Source organism: Ictalurus punctatus, chromosome 19 (assembly GCF_001660625.3).
Source record: "Ictalurus punctatus breed USDA103 chromosome 19, Coco_2.0, whole genome shotgun sequence".
In the NCBI taxonomy this organism is placed as follows: domain Eukaryota; kingdom Metazoa; phylum Chordata; class Actinopteri; order Siluriformes; family Ictaluridae; genus Ictalurus; species Ictalurus punctatus.
In genome coordinates, this window is record NC_030434.2 from 26,358,182 (window position 1) to 26,385,819 (window position 27,638).

A 27,638-nucleotide genomic window follows, 5' to 3' on the forward strand; every position below is an offset into this window, starting at 1 on the left:
GGTGTAATATACTTGTGACAAAAAAACTTATATACACTTAAAACATTTGCTAATTTACTAATTTCCATCAACAGATGCTAACATAGTGTAAATATACCTGATTAACATGCACATACTAGATTGTATCTTAATAAATTTCTACATAATGTTATATAATTCTATTATAATATTAAATAATACCTACTGTGGTTGGTACAGAAATAAAAATCAACTTTAAGTGCTAAAATGCCGAGAAATGTTTAAGATAATGCATTTCTATATAATGTTAAATAATACTCGAATCAACATCAAATAACGCAACATACTTGAGCAATAGAAAGTTCATATACAAACTTAAAAGGTTTCCTAATTTCCATCAATAGATGCTAACATGATGTAAATTTATCTAATTAAAAACACATAAAAGACTGTATCTTAACAAATTTCTTACTAAAGTTCTATATAACGTTATGTAACAATATAACCTTATTAAATTACATCTACATAATATTCAGGCTAGTATATCTAACTAACAATATACAGCACATGTTGTCCATTACACTGATGATAATATAGTCTAAATACAAACACGCTAGCTTGATCTTATTACATTTGTATATGTTGTGTAATACTATAATAACATTAGAGTTTAACAGGTGTCATTTGTTCATTAGCATAGCTAATGTTATTTAAAGTAGCTGGCTAGCTGCTAATCAGCCACTCTATTGATGTCCTTTGTGATGAGAACTGTGTTCAGAAATGAGTTTGCTGTGAATGATAGCCAGATTAAAAGCAGTAATAAAGCATGAAGAGTGTTGTTATGAGCTACTGCTGAATGTAAGTCTACTCTGTACTCTCTCTCTCAGACTATATAACTGTGGGGGAGACGCATCACATCACTGACATCACCTCCAACTGGAGGACACCATATAGTGTGATACAATAACAAAACAGCTTCATTTGTATTTTCATACAATTGCAATATAATAAAAGTTCTACATATACCTCTATATCACTTTTTTTCTGTGAAACCATTTTTTGACAGGAAACTAGTTGAGGTGCTGATGACATGAGATAAAAATATTAAATGGCAATGGTAAGATGTAATAGTGGGATTTGTTGTTACATTTACGTTGCCATTGGTTTGTGAAGGTTAAAATATTAATTTAAGCTAAATGTTGAGTTTACAATCGCAATTTCAAATCTTTTTTCAATTTAATTACTTTCTGGACTCCTTAAGTCGACCTTAAGTCCGACTCGACCCCTTTTGGACTCGGACTCGATTGGTTAAGGACTTGGTCTCGACTCGAACTCGACAAAGGTGGACTCGGACCCAACACTATTCAGATATAAAGGTTAAATCAGTTCTAATTTACTCATTTCTATCATGTAGGTGCAAATAATTTATATTATATGAGAGAAACACACATGCTAGCCTGTATCTTAATAAACGTTTATATAATGTTATTTAATACTATTATAAAATTAAATAATATGCAACATACATACTACAGAACCTAACATATTGACTAATTTATTCATATTAGTCCTATTTATTCAAATCACATATCACCTTAATGCATATTAATGAAGTTCTATGTATACTCTTATACAATGGTATAAAAGACTGTAAAATTATAACTTTATACATTATATACATGATACAGAAATGAAAAGAGTAATATATAAACATTAAATATTTGCTGAATTATTATCAATATAAGCATGATAATTATGACATGTAAAATCAATACACATCACACTCAACATTAATACATTTATTTAATTGTTACAATTTTTCATTTAGTTGCCTTTATTTATTTATTTATTTATTTATTTATTTATTTATTTATTGATTGATTGATTGTTGTATTTGTACTTTATATTCAATAGGTATATAATTGCATTTAAAACAAAATGCATCTCAATTTATATCCTAAAACTGAATTATAATTACATAGCATGTCAAAAACATTTAAATATGCATATAAATATATTTAAGAGTTAAATATATACTTCCACTAGGCACTAATCTGTTACAGGAATATCAGGGATTTCTACAGAGTCTGTTTCTGCGTTTGTTTTTGATCCAAAACCAAGATAAAGCTCCAGTTCCGACTCATCAGTTTGAGTTTATGGAGTAAAATGTAATTTTCTGTATAATATAAGTCACAGAGAACAGACAGTAAGGCGGTGTAAATAAATCAGAGAGCACGTGTCCAGTCCTGTCAGTCTGTACGCTTCCAAAATTACACTACAATCCACTTTCATTTCGGCTTTTCGGTCCGTAATCAGATACAATATTCAGTACAATATCAATCACAAAGGCACTAATGTGGAGGAAGAATATGATAAAACGTGCACAGTACCCCCCCCAACAACCAACCCCAACTCCCAGTCTGAAGCGGTATAATCCATTTCCCTCTCTGGGTTTGTACTCTATAATTTAATATAGTGTTCAGTGTATTACATAATCACACCATCACGCACTACAACACACTGATGTGGTGGAGAAAACGTCACAAAAAGAGCACAGTACAGATCTCTCCCTCACAGTGTACTTATTTACTATTTTTAAAATATAATATTTATTTTCCCTTGTTGGGTTTTTAGCTAAAGTAACAGATTTCACATAATATTACTACTACTACTACTACTACTATTCTTATTACTAACTGCACTGAATCATTTAATATTCTGTATATTTATATGCCAGTGTTGTAAGTCACATCCCATAAAGTAATTTAATAGATTATGTAAATATAATAGTAAAGAACCCAGAGTCTAATCTGCACTAATGCTTTGCTAATAATTCAGTTTTAGAAATGATTTCAGTGCCCAGAGTCCAGTCACTTATCTATAATTAAAATAAATACTCTAAATATGAATAGACTAGTATATCAGAAATATTCTAGATACTGCTCTTCAAACACTTACATTAGCCTATAAAATACTCTAGTGTACTTCTATGATAAAAAGAAGTAAACTGTACAATGCTGTATATTCACACTAGTGTACATCTCTAGAAATAGAGTGGTTTACATCTCAAATACTGTATTTAGACTAACAACAATCCTATAGTGTTCTACTCTTCAGATAAGCAGATTAGCTTATGAAAATACTGTAGTGTACCTATCTTCAACTGTTTAGATAAGAAGCATTTGGAATATACTCCAGTGTACTTCTCTTCAAGTACTTGGTAAATGGTCTGCACTTATATAGTGCTATAAATTGGAGGCAACTTGGGGTTCAGTGTCCTGCCCAAGGACACTTCGGTATGTCGAGGCATGTGGCCTTGGGACTGAACCACCAAGTCTGTGATCAGTGGACAACCCGCTCTACCACCTGAGTCACAGCCGCCCAGCTACTTAGACTAACATATGAAAAATACACTAGCATACTTCACCGAAAATGGTTAAAATAGCATATAAAAAAAACCCTCTAGTGTACATCACTTAAAGTATTTAGATTAGCATATCAGAAGTACTGAAGTTTACTTATCCTCGAGTATTAGACTAGCATATCAAAAATACTCTAGTGTACTTATCCCCAAGTACATAGACTAGCATATCAAAAAGACTCAAGTGTACTTATCCTCGAGCACTTAGACCTGCATCAGAAGTATTCTAGTGTACTTATCCCAAAGTACTTAGACTAGCACAAACATTATTCTAGTCTACTAATCCCCAAGTACTTAGACTAGCATATCAAAAATACTCTAGTGTACTTAACCTCAAGTATTATATTAGCATATCAGAAGTACTGAAGTGTGCTTATCCTCGGGCACTTAGACTAGCATATCGAACACACTCTAGTGTACTAATCCCCCAGTACTTAGACTAGAATATCAAAAATACTCGAGTATACTCATCCCTGAGTACTGAGACTAGCATGTCAAAAATACTAAAGTGTACTTATCCCCTAGTACTTAGACTAGCATATAAAAAATACTTGAGTATACTCGTGTTTCATGTTCCGTACTTGGAATTTCAAACAAATTCACATAATATTACGAATAGATATACTCACATTGTGTTGATTTGATGTTGTATAATTTACTGTTACATCATTTCTAGTAATATAAGTGCAATGAAATCCACTCGCTCATTTTAAAATGAATATTACAGCACACAGAGTTTAATTTCTGCTTATGTTTTACTGAACTCCATCAATATCAGCACGCACGCACACACACACACACACACACACGGCCGTATCATCATCACCAGCCCAGTTCAGTCCATCTGCTTATCTTCTCTGATGTAAAATTCAGTCATTAGTATAAAATGTACGCAGAACAGACACAAACATGGTGTAAATATACCCGTGAACACATGCCCAGCTCTGTCTGTCTGTGTCTGGCTCCATATCCAATAATTTAATATAATATTCAGTATAATATTAATCACGCTGCTAATATTCTCCATATCTACTCTACAATATCCCTGACTTCTGTTTTAATATTAAACAGAAGTTGCTCACTTGGCTCGGCCCATCTGGCCCGCATAGTTTGATTATTCTTTATGCATGTGCAGAAACATCTGTAAAACACCTGTAAAGCACTCATAAACCTAGCTATAATTTCATGTGTAGAGTAAATAGCAGTAGACCTGAGTATTTAGCATACTCAAGTACTTCCCATACCCATATACCAACAAGATCTACAACTAAAAGTATAATTTCCATGTCACCTAGTGCACTTCTTTTCAAGTATGAATTTTAGCATATAAAAACTATACTAGCGTACTCCTCCCCAAGTACTTAGATTAGCATTTCAAAAATACTCTAGTGTAGTTCTCATCAAGTACCTAGCATATAGGTGTATCCATAGTCGCATATAAAAATAGTCTATTGTATTACTCTAAAAGTATACCTACAAATGCTAATGTATATAAAAAAATACTCCAGTGAACTCTCAAGTAAATAGACTAGCGTAACAAAAATACTCTATAGTGTACTTCTACGATAGTAAATATATAATGTTAAATTATACATTGCATGAAATATATACATCAGTACGTCTGTAGTAAACTTGGTAGTATATACATACATCTTTAAAAAATACTCCAGTTTATGTCACAGATATTTAGCCTAGACATGCAAAATACTTCCGTTTACTTCTCTTTAGAAGTGTACTTCCAAATGCTAGTATATAACAATACTCTACTTTAGTGTACTCCTCCTCAAGTAATGCTCATCAAAATACTCTGGTACACTTTGCTTCAAGTACTTATAGCAAAAAGTACTCTAGTGTTGATCTGTACCTAGTACCTAGAGTAGCATATAAAATTAGTCTAGTGTGTGACTTTAAAAGTATACTTACAAATGCTAACATAAAAAAAAAATACTACAGTGTACTCCTCGTCAAGTAGTTAGACTCTAATGCACTTCTCTTAACTTACTTGTAACAGCATGTACAAAATACTCTAGTGTACTGCTATGATAGTAAATACAGCATGAAGCTAAATTGTACACTGAAATATACATCAGTGTGATTGTAGTAACCTTGGTAGTATATTTAGTCTTCTGTAAAAATGTGTACTTCTTAAATAAATACTCCAGTTCACGTCACCGGTATTTAGTCTAGACATTGAAAATACTTCAATACTTTTACTTCTCTTTAGAAGTATACTTCCAAATTCTAGCATATAAAAATACTCTAGTGTACTCCACAGTTCAAGTACTTATACTAACATATCAAAGGAACACTTCTTTTCTAATATAATTAGGATTGTATATGAAACGTAACACTGTACAAGGGTCCAGGTATACCTCATACTGTAAATATACACTGGTAGTAAATGTGGTCGTATAGCTGAGTGAATCTGACGACCTGAGACTTTGTTGAAGAGACGTGTATAATGTGATATTTATCTCATCATAAACACCTGAGAAACACACAGGATAATAATGATCTTGTTTTAGATTTAAAAAAAAATATATTGATATTGATTGATTAATTGATATTATAGTGTAGTATAATTACAATACTGTATAATATCAATCATTCAGCATGTTTGACTCAATACTGGATAATTACATTTCATATATTGTGTATAATATACAGTAGTCTGCCTTAATAAATACAAAATACAGCACAAATAAAGAAACTGGTTAGTTCGGTGTATTATTCAGTATTCACATAGAGTATATACAAATCTCTCTCTCTCTCCACTCTGACGCATGCTCTCTCGCCCATCCATACTCTCTCATATAATATTAATCAGTTTAACCTAATAACTGCGTGTCCTATAAAAATAAAATAAAATAATATTCAGTATAAAATCAATTCCACTTGGTGTACATATATCAGTGCTCACACACACACACACACACACACACACACACACACACACACACACACACACACACACACTGTCCGGACTGTGTTTCTAAAATTACAATCCATATTAGTTTGCATTTGCGCTTTCTAATTCTATATTCAACTCCTTTTCATTTCAACCGCCATGTCGCTAAGGTGCGTTTGTGTATTTATAATAAAATTAAATGATAGTAAATATGTCAAATAAAATTAATATGATGCAAACACACATTATAGAAGGTTCATAACGTGTTTAATTTGATACGGAATTTAATTCTGCACGTGATGCGCCGCTCTGTAATGATGTGTAGAATTTACTTTGGTAAAGAAAATAAAAATAAATATGAAATAGAATTATGAGGAAAAACACACACACACACACACACACACACACACTATCATATAACAGTCAATGTAGCGCATAAATTTGTTTATATTTAAAATCCATTCATTCATACTGTATTCACTCTTAGTGTTAATCTATCTCTCTCTCCTCTCTCTCTCTCTCGATTTCTTTCTTTCATCCTACAGTATATTCCTTCCATCCCTCCATATACAGTATCATACTCTCTCTCACTCACTCCCTCTCTCTCCTCTCATCAAAATTCTATTGTACTTATTTAATCATGTATTTAATCTCAGTTCAATCTAATCATCCCTCCATCTCTCTATCCCGTACAGTACAGCACTCATCCGTCCCTACCTGGCAGCGCGGCGTCTCCTCCCGTGTGTCTCTCTCGACCGTGGAGATGGAGGACGAGGATGGACAGATCGGTTGTGGAGGAGGACAAGGAGGAGGACAGGCGTCTCTGTCCCAAATGACAAACACAATGAAAGCCACCACTCGCACTCGTTCTTCTACATCCACACCCGCCGAGAGCTCTGAAAGCCTGCGCTCCGTCTCTCCTCTATTACTCTCTCCCTCCCTCCCTCCCTCTCTCCCTCTCTCTCTCTCTCGCACACTCACTCTGAGCATCGCTCACACTCCAGCATCCCACCCACCCACACCATCCCCCGCCCTCTCCCTCCATCCCTTCCTCCATCCCTCCCTCTTTTCCTGCATCTCTCTCTCTCGCTCAGTCGCTCACACCACTCGAACACATGCTCTCTCTCTCTCTCCCTCCACTCTGACACATTCTCCCTCCCTCATTATCTATCGCACCCTATATCTCATTCTCTCTCCTCTCTAAAACATACTCTCCATTCTCTCTCTCTCTCTCTCTCTCTCTCTCTCTCTTTCGCTCTCTCTCTCTCTCTACTGACACATGCTCTCTCGCCCATCAACTATCACTCCCTGTCGCTTGTTCTCTCTCTCTCTCTCCATCTATCTATCTCTCAGGAGAGTCACTCGCCCACATCATCCCACTTTTCTACTTTATAGGGGGCTGTAAACACACACACGCGCGCACACACACACAGACACACACACACACGCATACCTGGTGTTCTAAAAGCCCCTCCCCCAAATGTTCTCTCTCTACTTCCTCATTTTTTGTTTATTTTCTCTCCGCCTCTCTATCCTTGTCATTTTCCCTCTTTCTCTCACACTCTTCCTCTTTCTTTATAGTCCTCCTATTTCTTCTCTCCTCTCTCCTTTCTCTCTCTCTCCATTACTGAATCCTTTGATTCCCTCTGTCTTTCTGTCTCTTGTTTTTCTCCTCTATCTCTCTCTCTTTCTCTCCATTGTAGATATAGAACTCTACGTCCCTCCTTCATTCTCTCTGTCCATCACGGTATCGCACTTTTCACCTTTCTCTCCCTCATCTACCGGTCTGTTTCTCTGTCACGACTGCTCTTTCTACCTCTACTCACTTTTTATATCGTCCTCTCTCTTCTTCCCTCCTCTTATTTCTCCCTCCATCATGGCATCTATCTCTTTTTTGTTTTATTTGGCACCTTTGTCACGTCAATTTTCTCCTCCAATCTCTCTCTCCAACTCCCTTTCTCTTGCTCTTTTTCCTCAGGCTCATCTTTTCTCTTAACCCTTCCTCATTCCTTCTATCCACCATTGTACCTTTTCATTGCTGTTTCTCCTTTTTCTTTCTCACTCTTTCTCTTTACTGTATCTCTAACTCTCTTTCCATCTCTCTCTCTCTTTCACTTGACCTCTTCATCTATTTACTTTCATTTTTCTCTCCCTATCACACCATCTCTCATTCTATATCCGTCTGTTTATTTCTTTCTGTTTCTCTTATTTTTAATAATTAGGTAACATGAGTGAACCTGACAGGAATGTTAAGTCATATTCATAAATATTAACAATCTGTGCGCTAGTCAGCTAGCTAACACAAGCTAACCATGACAGGATTTCGCTAACACAAGCTAACCATGACAGGATTTCGCTAACACAAGCTAACCATGACAGGATTTCGCTAACACGAGCTGACCATGACAGGATTTCACTAACACAAGCTGACCATGACAGGAGTTTGTTAACACGAGCTGACCATGACAGGATTTCGCTAACACGAGCTGACCATGACAGGATTTCGCTAACACGAGCTAACCATGACAGGATTTCGCTAACACAAGCTAACCATGACAGGATTTCGTTAACACGAGCTGACCATGACAGGATTTCGCTAACACGAGCTGACCATGACAGGATTTCGATAACACGAGCTAACCCTGACACGATTTCACTAACACGAGCTAACCATGACAGGACTTCACTAACACGAGCTAACCATGACGGGATTTCACTAACATGAACTAACATAGATGTTGTTTCTGTATTTCTCTGTTCATTATTATTTGTAAATAAGTCACTAAATGTTTTGTGATTAGTAATCTTTAAATAAAGCTGTATATTTTGGGCTGAGTTTGTGTGTAGACTCTGTGTCAAATCTCTGTACTGATTAGCGATGGCTCTGAACAAATAGAGCAGCCTTCAAGGTCATGACCTTCACATACACACAAGGGAAAGAGGGGGATGGGGAGCAGAACACACACACAAACACACAAATATACACTGAATGAAGGCATACACATTCACTCTGGGTGGTTGAGTGTGTGTGTGTGTGAGTGTGTGAGGAATTATTAGCGCCTTTATGACCATCTGTGCTTATCACACACAGTGCCAACTACCTACAACTGGAGTTGATTTATAACAGCATGTACATTAGCGTATACACACTCTCACACTCTCTGTTTATCAGGTTCAATTTAATAACATATTCATGTGAATTTGTTCACTATTACACATTACAGTGCTAACACACCGTTTTGATTGTTTTTTTTTTGGTTGTTGGTTTGCTAGGTGTTAAAGCCAGGTAGCTTCAAATCAGAATCCATTAGCATTCATATTTCACTGATTTTGTTAGCCATATAGCTAAGATGAGCTATTTGAGGGGATTTTTAATTCGTATCCATAAATATTCATAATCGTTCCTGCTAACAGTAGCTTGCTAACATAACCTAACCTTAGAGGATTTTTAAGTCATATTTACTCATGTTCGTAATTTTTTTTACTGCTAATGGTAGCTAGCTAGCTAAAATTAAGCTAGCATGATAATATTTCTGACAGGCTGGTTCATAAATATTCATAAATATTATTAATCTGCACACTAGTCAACTAACTAAACGTAGTTAATTAGCTAACATGTTTACATCTGAGGCTAGCTAAATTACATTTTATTATACTGTACACCACTGTATATATGATTAGAATAAAGCTGAATTTAATTAATCTGACTAGATTTCACTCTCTCACATGAGCTAACCTGTCTGGATTTCGCTAACATCAGCTAACCTGACAGGATTTTGCTCTCTAACATGAGATAACCTGACAGGATTTTGCTCTCTAACATGAGATAACCTGACAGGATTTCACTAACAGGAGATAACCTGACAGGATTTTGCTCTCTAATATGAGTTAACCTGCCAGGATTTTGCTCTCTAATATGAGTTAACCTGCCAGGATTTTGCTCTCTAATATGAGTTAACCTGCCAGAATTTTGCTCTCTAATATAAGATAACCTAACAGGATTTCACTAACAGGAGTTAACCTGACAGGATTTTGCTGTATAACATGAGTTAACCTGACAGGATTTTGCTCTCTAACATGAGATAACCTGACAGGATTTTGCTCTCTAACATGAGATAACCTGACAGGATTTCACTAATATGAGATAACCTGACAGGATTTCACTAACAAGAGATAACCTGACAGGATTTCACTCACTAACATGAGATAACCTGACAGGATTTCACTCACTAACATGAGATAACCTGACAGGATTTCACTAACATGAGATAACCTGATAGGACTTCACTAACAAGAGATAACCTGACAGGATTTCACTCACTAACATGAGATAACCTGACAGGATTTCACTAACATGAGATAACCTGACATGATTAGACTAACATGAGATAACCTGACATGATTAGGCTAACATGAGATAACCTTACAGGATTTTGCTCTCCAAAATGAGTTAATCTGACAGGATTTTGCTCTCTAACATGAGATAACCTGACAGGATTTCACTAACATGAAATAACCTGACATGATTAGGCTAACATGAGATAACCTGACAGGATTTTGCTCTCCAAAATGAGTTAACCTGAGAGGATTTTGCTCTCTAACATGAGATATCCTGACAGGATTTCACTAACAGGAGTTAACCTGACAGGATTTCACTAACATAAGATAACCTGACAGGATTTCACTCACTAACATGATATAACCTGACAGGATTTCACTAACATGAGACAACCTGACAGGATTTCACTAACATGAGACAACCTGACAGGATTTCACTAACAGGAGTTAACCTGACAGGATTTCACTAACATGAGATAACCTGACATGATTAGGCTAACATTAGATAACCTGACAGGATTTCACTAACAGGAATTAACCTGACAGGATTTTGCTCTCTAACATGAGATAACATGACAAGATTTCACTAAAATGATATAACCTGACAGGATTTCACTCACTAACATGAGATAACCTGACAGGATTTCACTAATATGAGATAACCTGACAGGATTTCACTCACTAACATGAGATAACCTGACAGGATTTCATTCACTAACATGAGATAACCTGACAGGATTTCACTAACATGAGATAACCTGACATGATTAGGCTAACATGAGATAACCTGACATGATTAGGCTAACATGAGATAACCTGACAGGATTAGGCTAACATGAGATAACCTGACAGGATTTTGCTCTCCAAAATGAGTTAACCTGACTGGATTTTGCTCTCTAACATGAGATAATCTGAAAGGATTTCACTAATATGAGATAACCTGACAGGATTTCACTAACATGAAATAACCTGACATGATTAGGCTAACATGAGATAACCTGACAGGATTTTGCTCTCCAAAATGAGTTAACCTGACAGGATTTTGCTCTCTAACATGAGATATCCTGACAGGATTTCACTAACAGGAGTTAACCTGACAGGATTTCACTAACATAAGATAACCTGACAGGATTTCACTCACTAACATGAGATAACCTGACAGGATTTCACTAACAGGAATTAACCTGACAGGATTTTGCTCTCTAACATGAGATAACCTGACAAGATTTCACTAACATGAGATAACCTGACAAGATTTCACTAACATGAGATAACCTGACAAGTTTTCACTCACTAACATGAGATAATCTGACAGGATTTCACTCACTAACATGAGATAACCTGACAGGATTTCACTAACATGAGATAACCTGACAGGATTTCACTAACATGAGATAACCTGACAGGATTTCACTCACTAACATGAGATAATCTGACAGGATTTCACTCACTAACATGAGATAACCTGACAGGATTTCACTAACATGAGATAACCTGACAGGATTTCACTAACATGAGATAACCTGACATGATTAGGCTAACATGAGATAACCTGACATGATTAGGCTAACATGAGATAACCTGACAGGATTTTGCTCTCCAAAATGAGTTAACCTGACTGGATTTTGCTCTCTAACATGAGATATCCTGACAGGATTTCACTAACAGGAGTTAACCTGACAGGATTTCACTCACTAACATGAGATAACCTGACAGGATTTCACTAACAGGAATTAACCTGACAGGATTTTGCTCTCTAACATGAGATAACCTGACAAGATTTCACTAACATGAGATAACCTGACAAGATTTCACTAACATGAGATAACCTGACAAGATTTCACTCACTAACATGAGATAACCTGACAGGATTTCACTAATATGAGATAACCTGACAGGATTTCAGTCTCTAACAGGAGATAACCTGACAGGATTTCACTCTCTAAAATGAGATTACCTGACCGGATTTTGCCAACATGAGATAACCTGAGAGGATTTCACTAACATGAGCTAACCTGACAGGATTTTGTTAACATGAGATAACCTCATGTTAGAGAGCAAAATCCTGTCAGGTTAACTCATGTTACAGCATCCTTCTTTCAAAATTTCACTATGTTACATAATGTTTACATTTCCTTTAGCATTTTGACTCATTAATAGTTTTTCTCATTCATTCTCCATTATTCAACTGTGCTATATTGTCAATGAATTCACAAAATACAGAGTCCGCAGGTCAGTAGGACCTGGGGGAGACTTCTGCTGCTCTAATGCAGCAGCACTGTTGCCTTGGCCTTGTTGCTCCTAAAGCCAAAGTAGAATGTGTATCATCAGTGGACAACTGATATAAAAACTTACCAAAAAAAAAACAATTGTAAAAATACAGCTAACTATAAAGTTTTTACCTTCTTTTTACCTGTTTGTTAGCTAGCCTGATGTAAAGCTACAGTGTAATATATATATATATATATATATATATATATATATATATATATATACACATATATATATATATATATATATATATATACATATATATATATATATATATATATATATATATATATATATATATATACACACACATATGTTAGCTAGCTAATGTTAGCTAGCTGATAACCTATCTGGGAATTCTAAAAACTTCCGTAGATCGTGAGAGTGAGAACAAGCGAAAGAGATTCTGACTGATTGACTTTAGCCTATGTCGAGACATTTTTATCCTTTTTCTATGTCTATTCTATGGTCTTCTTCAGGATGACTCCGCCCCCATCCATTGTACACAATGGCTTAATGAATGGTTTGATGGCGCTCTGAACCATCATCGCAACACCACCTGAGGGAAGAATGGTTCTCCATCACTTTAGTACAGTTCCAAATACGTTTACAGTCTGCGCTGAGGTGCACTGTAGCTTTGTTGGACTTCCTTCATTCTTTCGCCTCATGTTATTTTCATATCTGTAATAAACACCGTCTAAAAAACATTGTTATTATTTTCCCACTGATTACCAAGACTTACAACACTTAGAGCTGGTTATCCATCTCCACACGTACGCACACACTTAACGTGCCTCAGGGGAGTAAAGTAAAGCCTTTCTATTTAGAAAATGGCTGCTACACAACTGGCTGTACAATAATACTCCATGTGCCACTGTCCAACCTCACGCTAATGCATCTTTACAAAGCTGAAATAACAGAAGACGATTTAAAAAGCTTTCAGCTGGAGCTCGAGTCATGACGGCCATTTTCCTATAACGGGTAGCTGATGATTACACAGAGTGCACTCAGTACGGTGCATGCGCAGGAGTTTCCGCTATTCAGCTGAAAATGACTCTTCACCTGCTGTGTGAAATGGCCAGCAAAGATGATCCCCATTTACTCAGAAAAATAACCCTGAGGCCAATCTCAGCAATGCTAGTGCCTGAAAAGTTCTGTGACATAAGCAATGCACTAACCTTTATTGTCTGATCTCAGGATAGAAATTACCCCAGTAGCTAACCTAGGACCAATTTTAAGTTAAAAATATGAATGGTAATTAGCAATGTGTCTAATCTCAGAATAAAAACAAAATGGTAAACTACATAGTGTCTAATCTTGGAATTAAAATGACAGGTAAACTACATAGTGTCTGATCTCAGGATGAAAATGACTGGTAAACTACATTATGTCTGATCCTAAAATAAAAATGACTAGTAAACTACATAGTGTCTGATCTTGGAACAAACTGAACGGTAGTTAGTTACAGAGCACTTCTCTAGACACACAAAGTGCTTTACATTGTATGTGTCCCTGTCACTATACTGGGGCACTAGATCCTATGTAGACCAAAGGGTGAGCACACACTGTTACCCTCCCTAATACCACTTCCAACAGCAACTTCAGTTTTCCCAGGAGATCTCCCATTCAGGTACTGACCAGGCTCAACGCTGCTTAGCTTCAGTGGCACATCAGGCAAGAACTGCAGGTTGATATGGCTCTGGATATATCTACATGCTAAACTACATACTGTCTGCTCTGGAATAAAAATACCTGGCAAACTACATAGTATCTCTCAGGATACTATGTAGGATCTCAGGATGAGAATCTCTGGTAAACTACATGGTGTCTAATCTTGGAATACAATTAACTGGTAAACGACAGTGTCTGATCTCAGGATGAAAATATCTGGTAAACTACATAGTGTCTGATCTTTGAATAATAATGACTGTAAGTAACAGTGTTTGATCTTGTGATAAGAATTGCTCTCTGTCTGATCTAAGGTTCTTAAAATGCTTTCTGATTGAGACCATACTCATTTAATGTCGGATATCAGAATCAGGTTATCGAGTAGTCCTCTGATCTAGAATGTTCTCTAGTTTGTAGCATTTAAAATTTTGCTTTTAATATTTCATTCTGATCTTGACATTTTACTGTACTTGGTCCAGAATCTGACTTCAGATTTATTAGTTTGCTAGTAGTTAATGTAGATACAATTACTCAGCATCTGATTTTAGGTTGGAAGACATGCTTGAAGGTAAATGACTGTCAGATAAATTGATAGTTCTGTCTGATTACAGGTTAGAAAATTGTCAAAGTTAAATAGTTAGCTTTAACAGATAAGTCACTGTTTCTATTTAGATTTGGCAAATTTATAATAGTTATAATAGTGTCTGATCTCAGGTCAGATAATCTAGTGTCTGTTTCACATTCATCAGTTCTCTGGTTTTCTAGCGTCTGATCAAAGGATAGTCTGCTCTTTGTTAATCAGATTTTTGGCAGTCTCAAGGCAGAAGTACTGGGCTATTTATTATCTGATGATAAGTTGGAACGTTTTGTGGTATGTAAACCAGTGTCTAATTTCAGTAGAGGTTCAGGAGCTAGCAAGACCAACTTAAGTAAAAGCTAGCCTATGTAGTCAAAGCTAACATAGTGAGCATAGCTACTGTGTTGCTTCATGAATCCTGATTTAGTTATTTGGTGTGACATCATAGGCGAAGTCTCAGACAGAGGGCTGTCAATAAAGTGTGCTCATTAGAATATTAGGCCACACCCATTAGGACTGTTCTACTATAGAGTGAGTAAAGGGGCTGTTTTAAAGTTTCATCGCATTTAGAGATTGGATATTTAGTATATACTTAGGTATAATACTGTAGTAATATTTACAAAATTGTACAGTATATATTTATTTGACAGAATATATATTGATATTTTCCCAGAATTTGACTGTGCACTCTTTATATTTGGTTATAAAAGAGAGTCTGAATTTAATTAAATTGAATTGTTCATGCGTTTAATGGACATTTTTTTCCTCTTCCGACAGTCAGTGGGATTTGTTCTGGAAGGTTCCGTGGCTCAATCTTTAGGACAAAATCAGCAACTTTTTAAGTGCACAGTCGAGGCACTTTTTTTTTTGGAAAGATTGTCAGGTGAAGGATTATTAATCCTCTATTACCAGATGCACCAGAGCCACAGGAGCATCGCATCAGCTCAAGAAGAAGAAAAGATGAAGAACAGAGCTTTTTGCCACTGCAATCATAAAGTCAACTACAGTCCAGAGGGATGTACGAGTCCAAGAGAGACAGAAAGAGGACAGAGAATATGAGAGAGAGAGAGAGAGAGAGAGAGAGAGAGAGAGAGAGAGAACTGAGGGACAGGGGGATGATGATGATGAAAGTCAGTCTTCAGAAGAAGAGGACACTCTCAGCAAAATAAAAGGTCGAGAGCTCTTCACGCTCGAATAGAGAGAGATATTAGAGTGAATGCTGCTGAATTTATCCTGGTGATCCCGGTTTACCAACAACACGCACACACACACACGCACGCAAACACACATGCACACACAAACACACACACACAGCACTTATACCATACACATCAGTATGTATCTAGTAACTACTCAATAACATAGCTATAACAGAGAACTATAATTAACTAGCCGTATAAGCTGGCTACATAAGCTGGTATATTTAACTTTATAATAATATATCCTGATAAATTACATCACAACATAAAAAGCTAACCCAAGGAGGAAAAGCTAACCTAGCTAGAGAAACCTGATCTGGTGAGTAAAAGCAAACCTCTTGAGGGAAAGCTAAGCTAGCGTGTAAAATTGAACCTAGCAAGCAAAAGTTCATTTGTGAAAAGTGAAGAAGAAAACCAACCTAGCAAGTAAAATCTCAATGATAACCTAGTGAGTGAGAGCTATATAGATATTATTGATATGTATATAACACAGAGATCCTTCTAGCAAAGTTTGTCCACTCTGTGACCATCTTGGCCACACCCCTGGGGGGTTATTTTGAGTGATTCACACAAGACTATGATCCTTTCTAAATGACTTAAATAACGTAAGCGAGAAGAACTAACATTAAATGTAACTATAAATGGATAAAAAGCACAGTGTTTTTTTTATTATTAAATGTAACTATAAATGGATAAAAAGCACAGTGTGTTTTTTTTATTATTAAATGTAACTATAAATGGATAAAAAGCACAGTGTGTTGTTTTTTTTTTTTTATTTTAAATTTGTAATTATTGGAGAATTGCTGTGGTATAAGAGGAATAAACCACTGGGTGGCATGCTGTTATAGGAAAATAAACAACTGTGGGGTGGTAACACCCCAAAACACTCTCAGCTTCATGGTGTATATCATGGTGTGTGTGAGCGTGCGTACGTGCGTGTGTGTGCATGCGTGCGTGCGTGCGTGTATGTCCCCTAATTAGCACTGATGGTTTAATTACAGATCCCATTCTCCAGCAGCACCAACCTGCCAGGGTCCACGGAAACATCTTCATCTCTAAAACACTACCCCCCCCCCCCCCCCCCCCACACACACACACACACTCTCTCTCTCATTCTCTCTCTCTCTCTCTCTCTCTCTCTCTCTCATGTACACTCTCTCTCTCTTTCTCTCTCTCACTCTCTCTCTCTCACACACACACACACACACACACACACACACACACACACACACACACACTCTCTCTCTCTCTCTCTCTCTCTCTCTCTCTCTCTCTCTCTCTCTCTCACACACACACTCTCCCTCTCTCTCACACACACACTCTCTTTCTCGCTCTCTCTCACACACACACATTCTCCCTCTCTCTCAGGTGATCTTTTCATCCTCACCCAGGGTTAAATCTCTCCATTTTTAATCTGCTTTCTTTTTTTTTTCTTTTCATCTCTTCTCTCCCTCATTTTCTTCTCCCTCCATCTGTCTCCCTCTTTCTTTTTCCTCCATATTTTAATCCATCCATCTCTCTCCTCTGTTTTGTCCCATAGTCTTTTTACTGTATCTCTCCTTAAACGTTCATTTGTCTCTTTTCCACCTCTCTGTTTATGCTCTCGTCTTTTTTCCCCTCCTCTCTTTACCACTCTTTATCTCCTCCTTCTGCTTCTCCTTCCTCTCTCTCTCTCTCTTTCTTTTTCTTTCTTTCTCTCTCTCTCTCTCTCTCTCTCTCTCTCTCTCTCTCTCTCTCTCTCACGCTCTCACACTTTCAGTTGACTGGATTGGTCTTACTGGTCTAAATTTAGCCATCGTCTTTTTCGCTTTTAGCCAGTGAGGTTTTACCGAGAGATCTCTCTCTCTCTCTCTCTTATACTGTAAAATTTAATGTAATATAGTATAATATTAATACGGGCATATAAACTAATATATCTATTATCTACATTATTTAAATCTATATAATAAGCCTCTCCTTCATTCTATCTATCCCTCCATTCAACTATGCCCCCCATCAATATATCCATCCATCTTTCACTCCATCTGTCCCTCCACCCACCCCTACATCTATTTACACCCATCTATGCATCGACCCATCCAATCGATCATCCATCTATCCTTCACCCCATTTATTTCTAAATACAATCAATTCTCAGTCTAGCCATACATCAAATTATCTATTAATCTCTCCATCCATTGATTCATACATCTTCACATCCTTACCTCCATTATATCCAGCCATTCATGTGCAATTCCTGCATCCCTACATACCTCAATTCATCATCAATATTTCCATCCACCTATCAATCTATACATCATCCCTACATTGATTCCATCCATACCACATATCTACCCCTATATCACTCAATCTATATATACATCCCTCCATCCATATGTTTCCCTCCACCAATTCCTTTATCCATTAATCCATCCATCCTTCCCTCTGTCCATCTATCTATCCCTCCATCCATCTTTTTCTTAATTTGATACATCCCCAATCCATGTATACTTCTATCCTTGCATCCATTGCCAATCCCTTTATGTAGCCATTTCCCAGTCAGCCTTCTATCAGTCAGTGCCCCCATCTGTTTACTCCATCCATCCATTCCCTTCCCTTCCCTTCCCTTGTTGACTATGGACAGCTGTCACTTTGTAAAATCAGGACACTACATAATGTTCTAAGAGAAGATTTGAAGCCCAAATCCAAAACAGATGATAAAGCCTGGAGCTAAATACAAACGTTCACTCTTTTCTTCACTACATAGGAACCCTTAGTGTGATTTGGAATGAAGCCCAGTGTCAGGTCACAGCCTGTCTGCATCAGACTGACCTAATTATCACTCTTGAGGTGTTCATACATCTATATATTTGTGTGTGTGTGTGTGCGCGTGTGTGTGTGTGTGTGTTTGTGAAAGGCCCCTGGGACCAGGTCCACTTTGTAGAATGAGTTGAGGATTAGACCGGATTTGGACAACACTCATTAGCCTCGGGTGTTGAGGGTCTGAAATTAAATTAACACACACACACACACACACACACACACACACACACGATGAGTCCATCACCTAGCAACACAATCACAACACTGCAGTGGTTGTGTCAATATCATCCTTGTCTTGTTCTTGTAGGGTCGTGATGCCACTCACAAACTCTCTTCCACTCACACACACACACACACACACACATAAGGGGGGGAGAGAGAGAGAGCGAGAGAGAGAGAGAGAGAAACAGATATGCATGTGGGCGGAGTGGGAGAAGAACAATGCCATCTTTCAGGTCCAACAAAACTCCCACTCTTATTACACACACACACACACACACACACACACACACACCAATCCTTCCATCCATCGATCATACATCCCTCTATCCTGCCGTGTTTCTGTCCATCCATTTTTCTCTTCCTTTAGTTAGTAAGTTCTCCTTCACCGTGACCTCCATTCAAAAAAAGAAATGAGGAAAAGACGAGTGGAGTCTACATGAAGTGCAGTAATAGGAACAGACGTCTATTAATTACGTGTAATTGTTGTGAGCTGAAGGGACACGAGACGAGAAACGACACGCTGTAATTAATCTCGAGTAGGATGAAAAGTCTGAATAACTGTTCTTATTCCATCACTAAGAAAAAAAATTATTCTGTTTTTGTCAGATTAAGAGGAGTGAGAGACAGGGAAAGAGAAAAGAGTAAAAAGAGAAAGAGAGACAGGTGTTTGAGTAAGTGCTAGTAGTGAAGAGATAGATAAAGTGATATTACAGTATGTGATGGCTGGTGTGCTAGGACTCTGTAGTGGTAAGTGGTAGAAGTTTGCTATGCTGTGTTTCTCACATATATATTACAGCACAATCAAATTCTTTTCTTTGCATGTCCCAGCTTGTTAGGGGGTTAGGGCCAGAGCACAGGGTCAGCCATGATACAGTGTCCCTGGGGCAGAGAGGGTTAAGGGCCTTGCTCAGGGGCCCAACAGCTTGGCTGTCCCCAACCTTCTGATCAGTAACCCAGAGCCTAACCATTGAGCCACCACTGCCCCAAGTTGGAGTAAACGTTGTTACTCAAGGGTTAGTGTAAGTGCTAGCACTTGAACATTGAAATATCTGAACTTAATTTCTTCAGTAGGTTTGATCATGGGCCATCAACTCACTCACCTCACACCATGTCATACTCTCTGCAGCTCCCCTCCTCCCCTTCTCTCCCAGATCTGTCCACCACACCTGAGCAGGTGATAAAACAGGAAAAGCACCAGGCCCTGATGGACCTACAGTACATCTACAACTTGAGCCTGACACTGGCAAAGGTCCCGTCACTTTGTAAGACATCCCTCCTAGTCCAGGTACCCAAAAAGAAGAATCTAAGGGACTACAGTCCTGTAGTGCTGACATCACACTTGATCTCCCTCAAAGGCTGGTCTTGGTTACCTGTGGACACACGTGGGCAGAGGAATGGACCCCCTGAATTTGTCTACCGCTTGCATATGGGGGTGGAGGATGCTGTGATCTAGCTACCTGTTTCACAGAGCTTTTCTCACCTGGAGATGACAGGAATGCCTTCAACACCATCCAGCCTACTGTGCTGGTGGAGAAGCTGTGTGCAGTACAGGTGGACATGACCTGGTGTCTGGATCACTGACTACCTGACCTGCAGGCTCCAGTATGAGCAGCTACAGAACTGTATGTCTGAGAGGACTGTTCTTGCTAGATTCCCATTCACCTTTTACACCTCTGATTTCAGATGTCATATGCAGAAGTTCTCAGATGATTGTGGGGTGTGTTATGGAAGGTAAATGAGGAAGACTACAGGGGCATGATTAACAGCTTTGCGGTGTGGTGTCAGAGCAACCATCTTCAGCTTAACACCAGCAAGATGCTGTAAATAACATTGGGAGTAAGTGTTGGAGTAAACGCTGTTAATCAAGGATTGAGGCACGTGCTGTTACTCCAGTGTTGGAGTAAGTACTCATGCTTACTTCCCTATATTAGGCGGCAACTGCTAGGGATACCAGGATGATGTGTAGAAGTGGAAAAAAATTAATGTGGAACGTCATTTTTTGCACTTTAAAAAAAAAAATGGACCAGTGACGTGACGTACTGAGCAGCAATCTGTCAATTTTGTTTTTGCAAAAGACGTTGAGATTCTTACTGCACTACTCGCATCCCTGTACTCGACATACATAGTGTAAGAATATAGTGTAGTGCATGAACAACCTCAGTGACACCTGTTGAAGTCAGCGAGACCAGTTCTTGGTAGCACACTTAGATGTGTTGCTATACTGACTCTGTATAATGTGAGGCTCAGTGTGAACACCACCGATATTGAACACACCTGTTCCTAATCATTATAATCACTGTAGACTATTAATAACTGTTCCACTCCACAAACACACACACACACCCCCACACCCACCATAAACCGAGCAATAAGATACACCACCAGAAAGCACTTCAGTCAATCACACAGTAAAGTTTTCTTTGCTGGTGGAGCTAGCTAGCTGCTCTGCTAGTTTAGTTTGGGGATAAACATTTAGCTAGCTGCTCTGCTAGTTTAGTTTGGGGATAAACATTTAGCTAGCTGCTCTGCTAGTTTAGTTTGGGGATACACATTTAGCTAGCTGCTCTGCTAGTTTAGTTTGGGGATACACATTTAGCTAGCTTTTCTGCTAGTTTAGTTTGGGGATACACATTTAGCTAGCTGCTCTGCTAGTTTAGTTTGGGGATAAACATTTAGCTAGCTGCTCTGCTGGTTTATTTTGAGGATAAACATTTAGCTAGCTGCTCTGCTGGTTTAGTTTGGGGATAAACATGTAGCTAGCTGCTCTGCTGGTTTAGTTTGGGGATAAACATTTAGCTAGCTGCTCTGCTGGTTTAGTTTGAGGATAAACATTTAGCTAGCTGCTCTGCTAGTTTAGTTTGGGGATAAACATGTAGCTAGCTGCTCTGCTGGTTTAGTTTGGGGATAAACATTTAGCTAGCTGCTCTGCTGGTTTAGTTTGGGGATACACATTTAGCTAGCTGCTCTGCTAGTTTAGTTTGGGGATACACATTTAGCTAGCTGCTCTGTTAGTTTAGTTTGGGGATAAACATTTAGCTAGCTGCTCTGCTAGTTTATTTTGAGGATAAACATTTAGCTAGCTGCTCTGCTAGTTTAGTTTGGGGATAAACATGTAGCTAGCTGCTCTGCTGGTTTAGTTTGGGGATAAACATGTAACTAGCTGCTCTGTTAGTTTAGTTTGAGGATAAACATTTAGCTAGCTGCTCTGCTAGTTTAGTTTGAGGATAAACATTTAGCTAGCTGGTCAACGCGTGTTGAAAAGTTTGTCATCTTCTATTAATTAGAGATAAATCTTTAAAATATATCCACGCTCCAGTTTCCACCAAATCTGCTGTGAGTGATTAGCAGGATATCAGACAAGTTAACAGAGAAGGTAGCATAAGGAAGTGGAAGAGAGAGAGAGATAGAGCAGGAATTAGAAAATAAATAAAAGCCCAGAATGCTGAAAGAACAAACAGGAGTGTGTGTTTTGATGGAGTGTCAATCACCGAGCCGAACTCAGCTGAGCGCTAGTTATCAGCAGAAACCCGTCTGTTAGTGGCTACGATACAAAAAAAACCCGATTAGAGCGTTTAATAGGCTTAATTAGCTTCTCCTTCTCCTGCACGCACGCGCGCACACACACACACACACACACACACACACACACACACACACACACACACACACACACTTCAATCATTGTAATATGAGATTACAGTGTGTATATCCTGTGGTACAATTTGCTGCTGATTCTGAAAAAATCTCAACACACACACACACACACACACACACACACACACACACTGGTCCTTCCTAGCAACGTCAAACGTACAAAATCTAAAATCCGTGCTTTTGTAAAAGGAAGGTCTCCATTTAAACATATAAAATGTGAGTTACTTTATTTTCTTTGCCCAATTTAAAACTTTTTTTTTTCAATTTACATACATCATGTCTAAGTTAAAATGGTAGCATCTAGCTCATAGCTAACCCTTACATTTGTGTTTATTTAATGGCAGAAGTCATTACCGTGCTTAGTTAGATAAGCTAGCAAACATCCTAGCATACCGAGTTTAACTAGCTATCTTTATTTTACAAACCCTCGCTGTGTTATCTAAACTGCTAGAGAGTGCTAATGAGTATGTTTTACTAGCTAACATAATAAAGTTATTGTGAATGACGGAAGATAGAGATGATGTCAGGATTCTCTCTCTCGTTCTTTTCTCCTTTCTCTCAGTACAATAGAGAGTAAGTGAGAGACGAGTGCAGCGTCCATTCCTCACTTTAACCCTGTTAAAGGTGAATTGCTTTGTTTTGCTTGTGTTTTTCAGAGGGATGAATCAGGAGGAGAGTTTCTCCTCCGTCCTTCTCTCTCGGCTCTCGCCGCTCGGCCGTTTTGGATATGTCACATCCAATAACCATGAAAAATTGGCTCCGTTTTCTCCAGAGTCTGCGCACGGAGTCTCAGCATGCTCAACACAAAAATGGCATTTTAACGGGGTCTGAATGACCGCATGCACTGCGGGGGGAAACACCCAAAGAAAACACACACACACACACACACACCTGAGCCTCGCAAACAGCAGTATTGAGATGTCATCAAAACAAAAACGCATTTTTCAATCCCCATGTTCCTGTATACTCTCACCCCAGGGTCCTGTGTGTACAGAGTTCTACAACCTCAGTGTTCCCAAAGTCCTACAAGCTCATGGTAGAGGTGTTACTCCCACCAGGGCAGATAGAATTCTGATCAATCCCACCCACTCTCACAGGACCTTTAACTAATCCTGCAGTACCAGGTTCCCATAACTCTACATTCCCATAACTCTACATTCCCATAACTCTATATCCCAATAACTCTACATCCCCATAACTCTACATTCCCACAACTCTACATCTCCAACACATTCCCATAACTCTACATCCCCAAACTCTACATTCCCATAACTCTACATTCCCATAACTCTACATCCCCATAACTCTACATTCCCACAACATTCCCATAACTCCATATTCCCAAACTCTACATCCCCAACACATTCCCATAACTCTACATCGCCACAACTCTACATCGCCACAACTCTACATCGCCACAACTCTACATCCCCACAACTCTACATCCCCACAACTCTACATTTCCAACACATTCCCATAACTCTACATTCCCATAACTCTACATCCCCACAACTCTACATCCCCACAACTCTACATCCCCACAACTCTACATCCCCACAACTCTACATCCCCACAACTCTACATTTCCAACACATTCCCATAACTCTACATCCCCAAAGTCTACATTCCCATAACTCTACATTCCCATAACTCTACATCCCCACAACTCTACATCCCCAACACATCCCCACAACTCTACATCCCCACAACTCTACATCCCCACAACTCTATATTCCCACAACTCTATATTCCCACAACTCTATATTCCCACAACTCTACATTCCCCAACTCTACATCCCCACAACATTCCCATAACTCTACATCCCCACACTCTACATCCCCACACTCTACATCCCCACAACTCTACATCCCCACAATTCTACATCCCCACAACATTCCCATAACTCTACATCCTCATAACTCTACGTCTCCAACACATTCCCATAACTCTACATCCCCAAACTCTACATCCCCAAACTCTACATCCCCACAGCTCTACATCCCCATAACTCTACATTCCCACAACATTCCCATAACTCCATATTCCCAAACTCTACATCCCCAACACATTCCCATAACTCTACATCGCCACAACTCTACATCGCCACAACTCTACATCGCCACAACTCTACATCCCCACAACTCTACATCCCCACAACTCTACATCCCCACAACTCTACATTTCCAACACATTCCCATAACTCTACATCCCCACAACTCTACATCCCCACAACTCTACATCCCCACAACTCTACATTTCCAACACATTCCCATAACTCTACATCCCCACAACTCTACATCCCCACAACTCTACATCCCCACAACTCTACATCCCCACAACTCTACATTTCCAACACATTCCCATAACTCTACATCCCCAAAGTCTACATTCCCATAACTCTACATTCCCATAACTCTACATCCCCACAACTCTACATCCCCAACACATCCCCACAACTCTACATCCCCACAACTCTACATCCCCACAACTCTATATTCCCATAACTCTACATTCCCCAACTCTACATCCCCACAACATTCCCATAACTCTACATCCCCATAACTCTACATCCCCACACTCTACATCCCCACACTCTACATCCCCACACTCTACATCCCCACACTCTACATCCCCACACTCTACATCCCCACACTCTACATCCCCACACTCTACATCCCCACAACTCTACATCCCCACAATTCTACATCCCCACAACATTCCCATAACTCTACATCCTCATAACTCTACGTCTCCAACACATTCCCATAACTCTACATCCCCAAACTCTACATCCCCACAACTCTACATCCCCACAACTCTACATTTCCAACACATTCCCATAACTCTACATCCCCAAACTCTACATTCCCATAACTCTACATTCCCATAACTCTACATCACCATAACTCTACATCCCCACACTCTACATCCCCACACTCTACATCCCCACACTCTACATCCCCACACTCTACATCCCCACAATTCTACATCCCCACAACATTCCCATAACTCTACATCCTCATAACTCTACGTCTCCAACACATTCCCATAACTCTACATCCCCAAACTCTACATCCCCAAACTCTACATCCCCACAGCTCTACATCCCCATAACTCTACATCCCCAAACTCTACATCCCCACAATTCTATATTCCCAAACTCTACATCCCCAACACATTCCCAAAACTCGACATCCCCAAACTCTACATCCTCATAACTCTACATCCCCAAACTCTACATCCCCATAACTCTACATTCCCAGTGCCTAATCCAGTACCCTATGTCTGCAACTTCCAATGATCCCTTATTTAAGTTTTTCTATAAATCAGCCCTTTGATTCCAGTTCCCTGCATTCCCTCTGTTTTAGCTCTGTGTTCCTGTTGGCTGTCGATTGTCTGGACAATCAGACCTAATCCTCAGCTCATAGCTTAGAGCTTCTTCTCGTAAAGTAAAATCAACATTTAATGTGTTATGAATACAAGATTCAAAGAATGTTTTAACAAAATGTCCTTGCCACATTTTTTCCCCATCGAACACCGCAGCTCAAGTTTATTCTGTCCCCGGCTCGTCATATTTCAGCACGGTGTGTTTGTATCTTTGCAGGAAGACGAAATCAATATTTCATTAGTTGAACTCTTCAACGCATGAAGGAGAGAGGAGACGCTCAGACTCGCAAACCTTCTTATTTTCCTCTTTCACACCCCAAGACAGTGTACACATGGGTATGAGTTTGGTCATGCGAAAAAGGAAGGAGAAACGGTGTGTGTGTGTGTGTGTGTGTGTGTGTGTGTGTGTGTGGACAAAAAGAGAAAGAAATTGGCCTGATGTACTAAAAGAACACAATTATATAAATGTATATCATTGTAGTGGAATAGGTATTGATTTCCTGCAGGGTTGTACATGTTGTTTGCTCTGTGTGTGTGTGTGTGTGTGTGTGTGTGTGTGTGTGTGTGTCTGACATAACCGAGTGACGGCCAAAGCGAGGATGAAAGCTGTGCAGGTGTTGGGCAATGAATGGCTGAGGCAATTCTCCAGCCTTTGGCATTTCTAATGAATCTGTGTGTGTGTGTGTGTGTGTGTGTGTGTGTGTGTGTGTGTGTCTCGAGTCTTTGAAACCAGAGAACAGAGACTAACCTTTAACTCAACGGCTCCTGCCGCTGGAATTCCCTCTCGCTCCAATCGATGGCAAGTTGTGCTTCTGATCTGGAAGACAGAGAGCAGAGGTTAAAACACCTTCAGCCTTGTGTTCACTAGATCTAGTCATTTGAATAGTACTAAGTGCAATGGTTAAAATAAAACTAAATTACTCTACAAACGAGGTCCAGGATACAGAGTAAGGAGTGCACAAAGTGACTCACAAATAAATACTGGGTTCACATATATTTTTGGAACCTCGCTTGTTTATTTGTGGAAAAACCTGCATTTACCCCAGTATGGGTGTGATGGTCAGGGGTACACATACTTTTGCACATATAGTGTAAGGGTCCCCTGTTCTCATATATCCCAATATTCCCTAGTGTACAATCATCTTTTCCCCTTATATCCATGAATCCCTAGACTTTTATTGTTCCCTGTCTCCCACCGTTCCTCTAGACTACACTCTTTCCCTAGTTCTCGG

The 27,638-nt window shown here is 38.8% G+C and overlaps 1 protein-coding gene across 3 annotated transcripts in view; it reads right to left on the reverse strand.

Moving 5' to 3' along the window:
• syt1a (synaptotagmin Ia) overlaps positions 1 to 27,638 on the reverse strand; it is a 165,049-nt gene that overhangs the window by 102,445 nt on the left and 34,966 nt on the right. For 2 of the 3 annotated variants that reach the window (XM_053688490.1, XM_017493772.3), the window contains exon 1: positions 7,005 to 7,195. The gene's annotated coding sequence lies outside the window, so the exon portion shown is untranslated. Of the gene's footprint in view, positions 1 to 7,004; positions 7,196 to 27,154; positions 27,224 to 27,638 lie in introns of those variants that run through there. The other variant, XM_047162342.2, reaches the window with a different exon arrangement.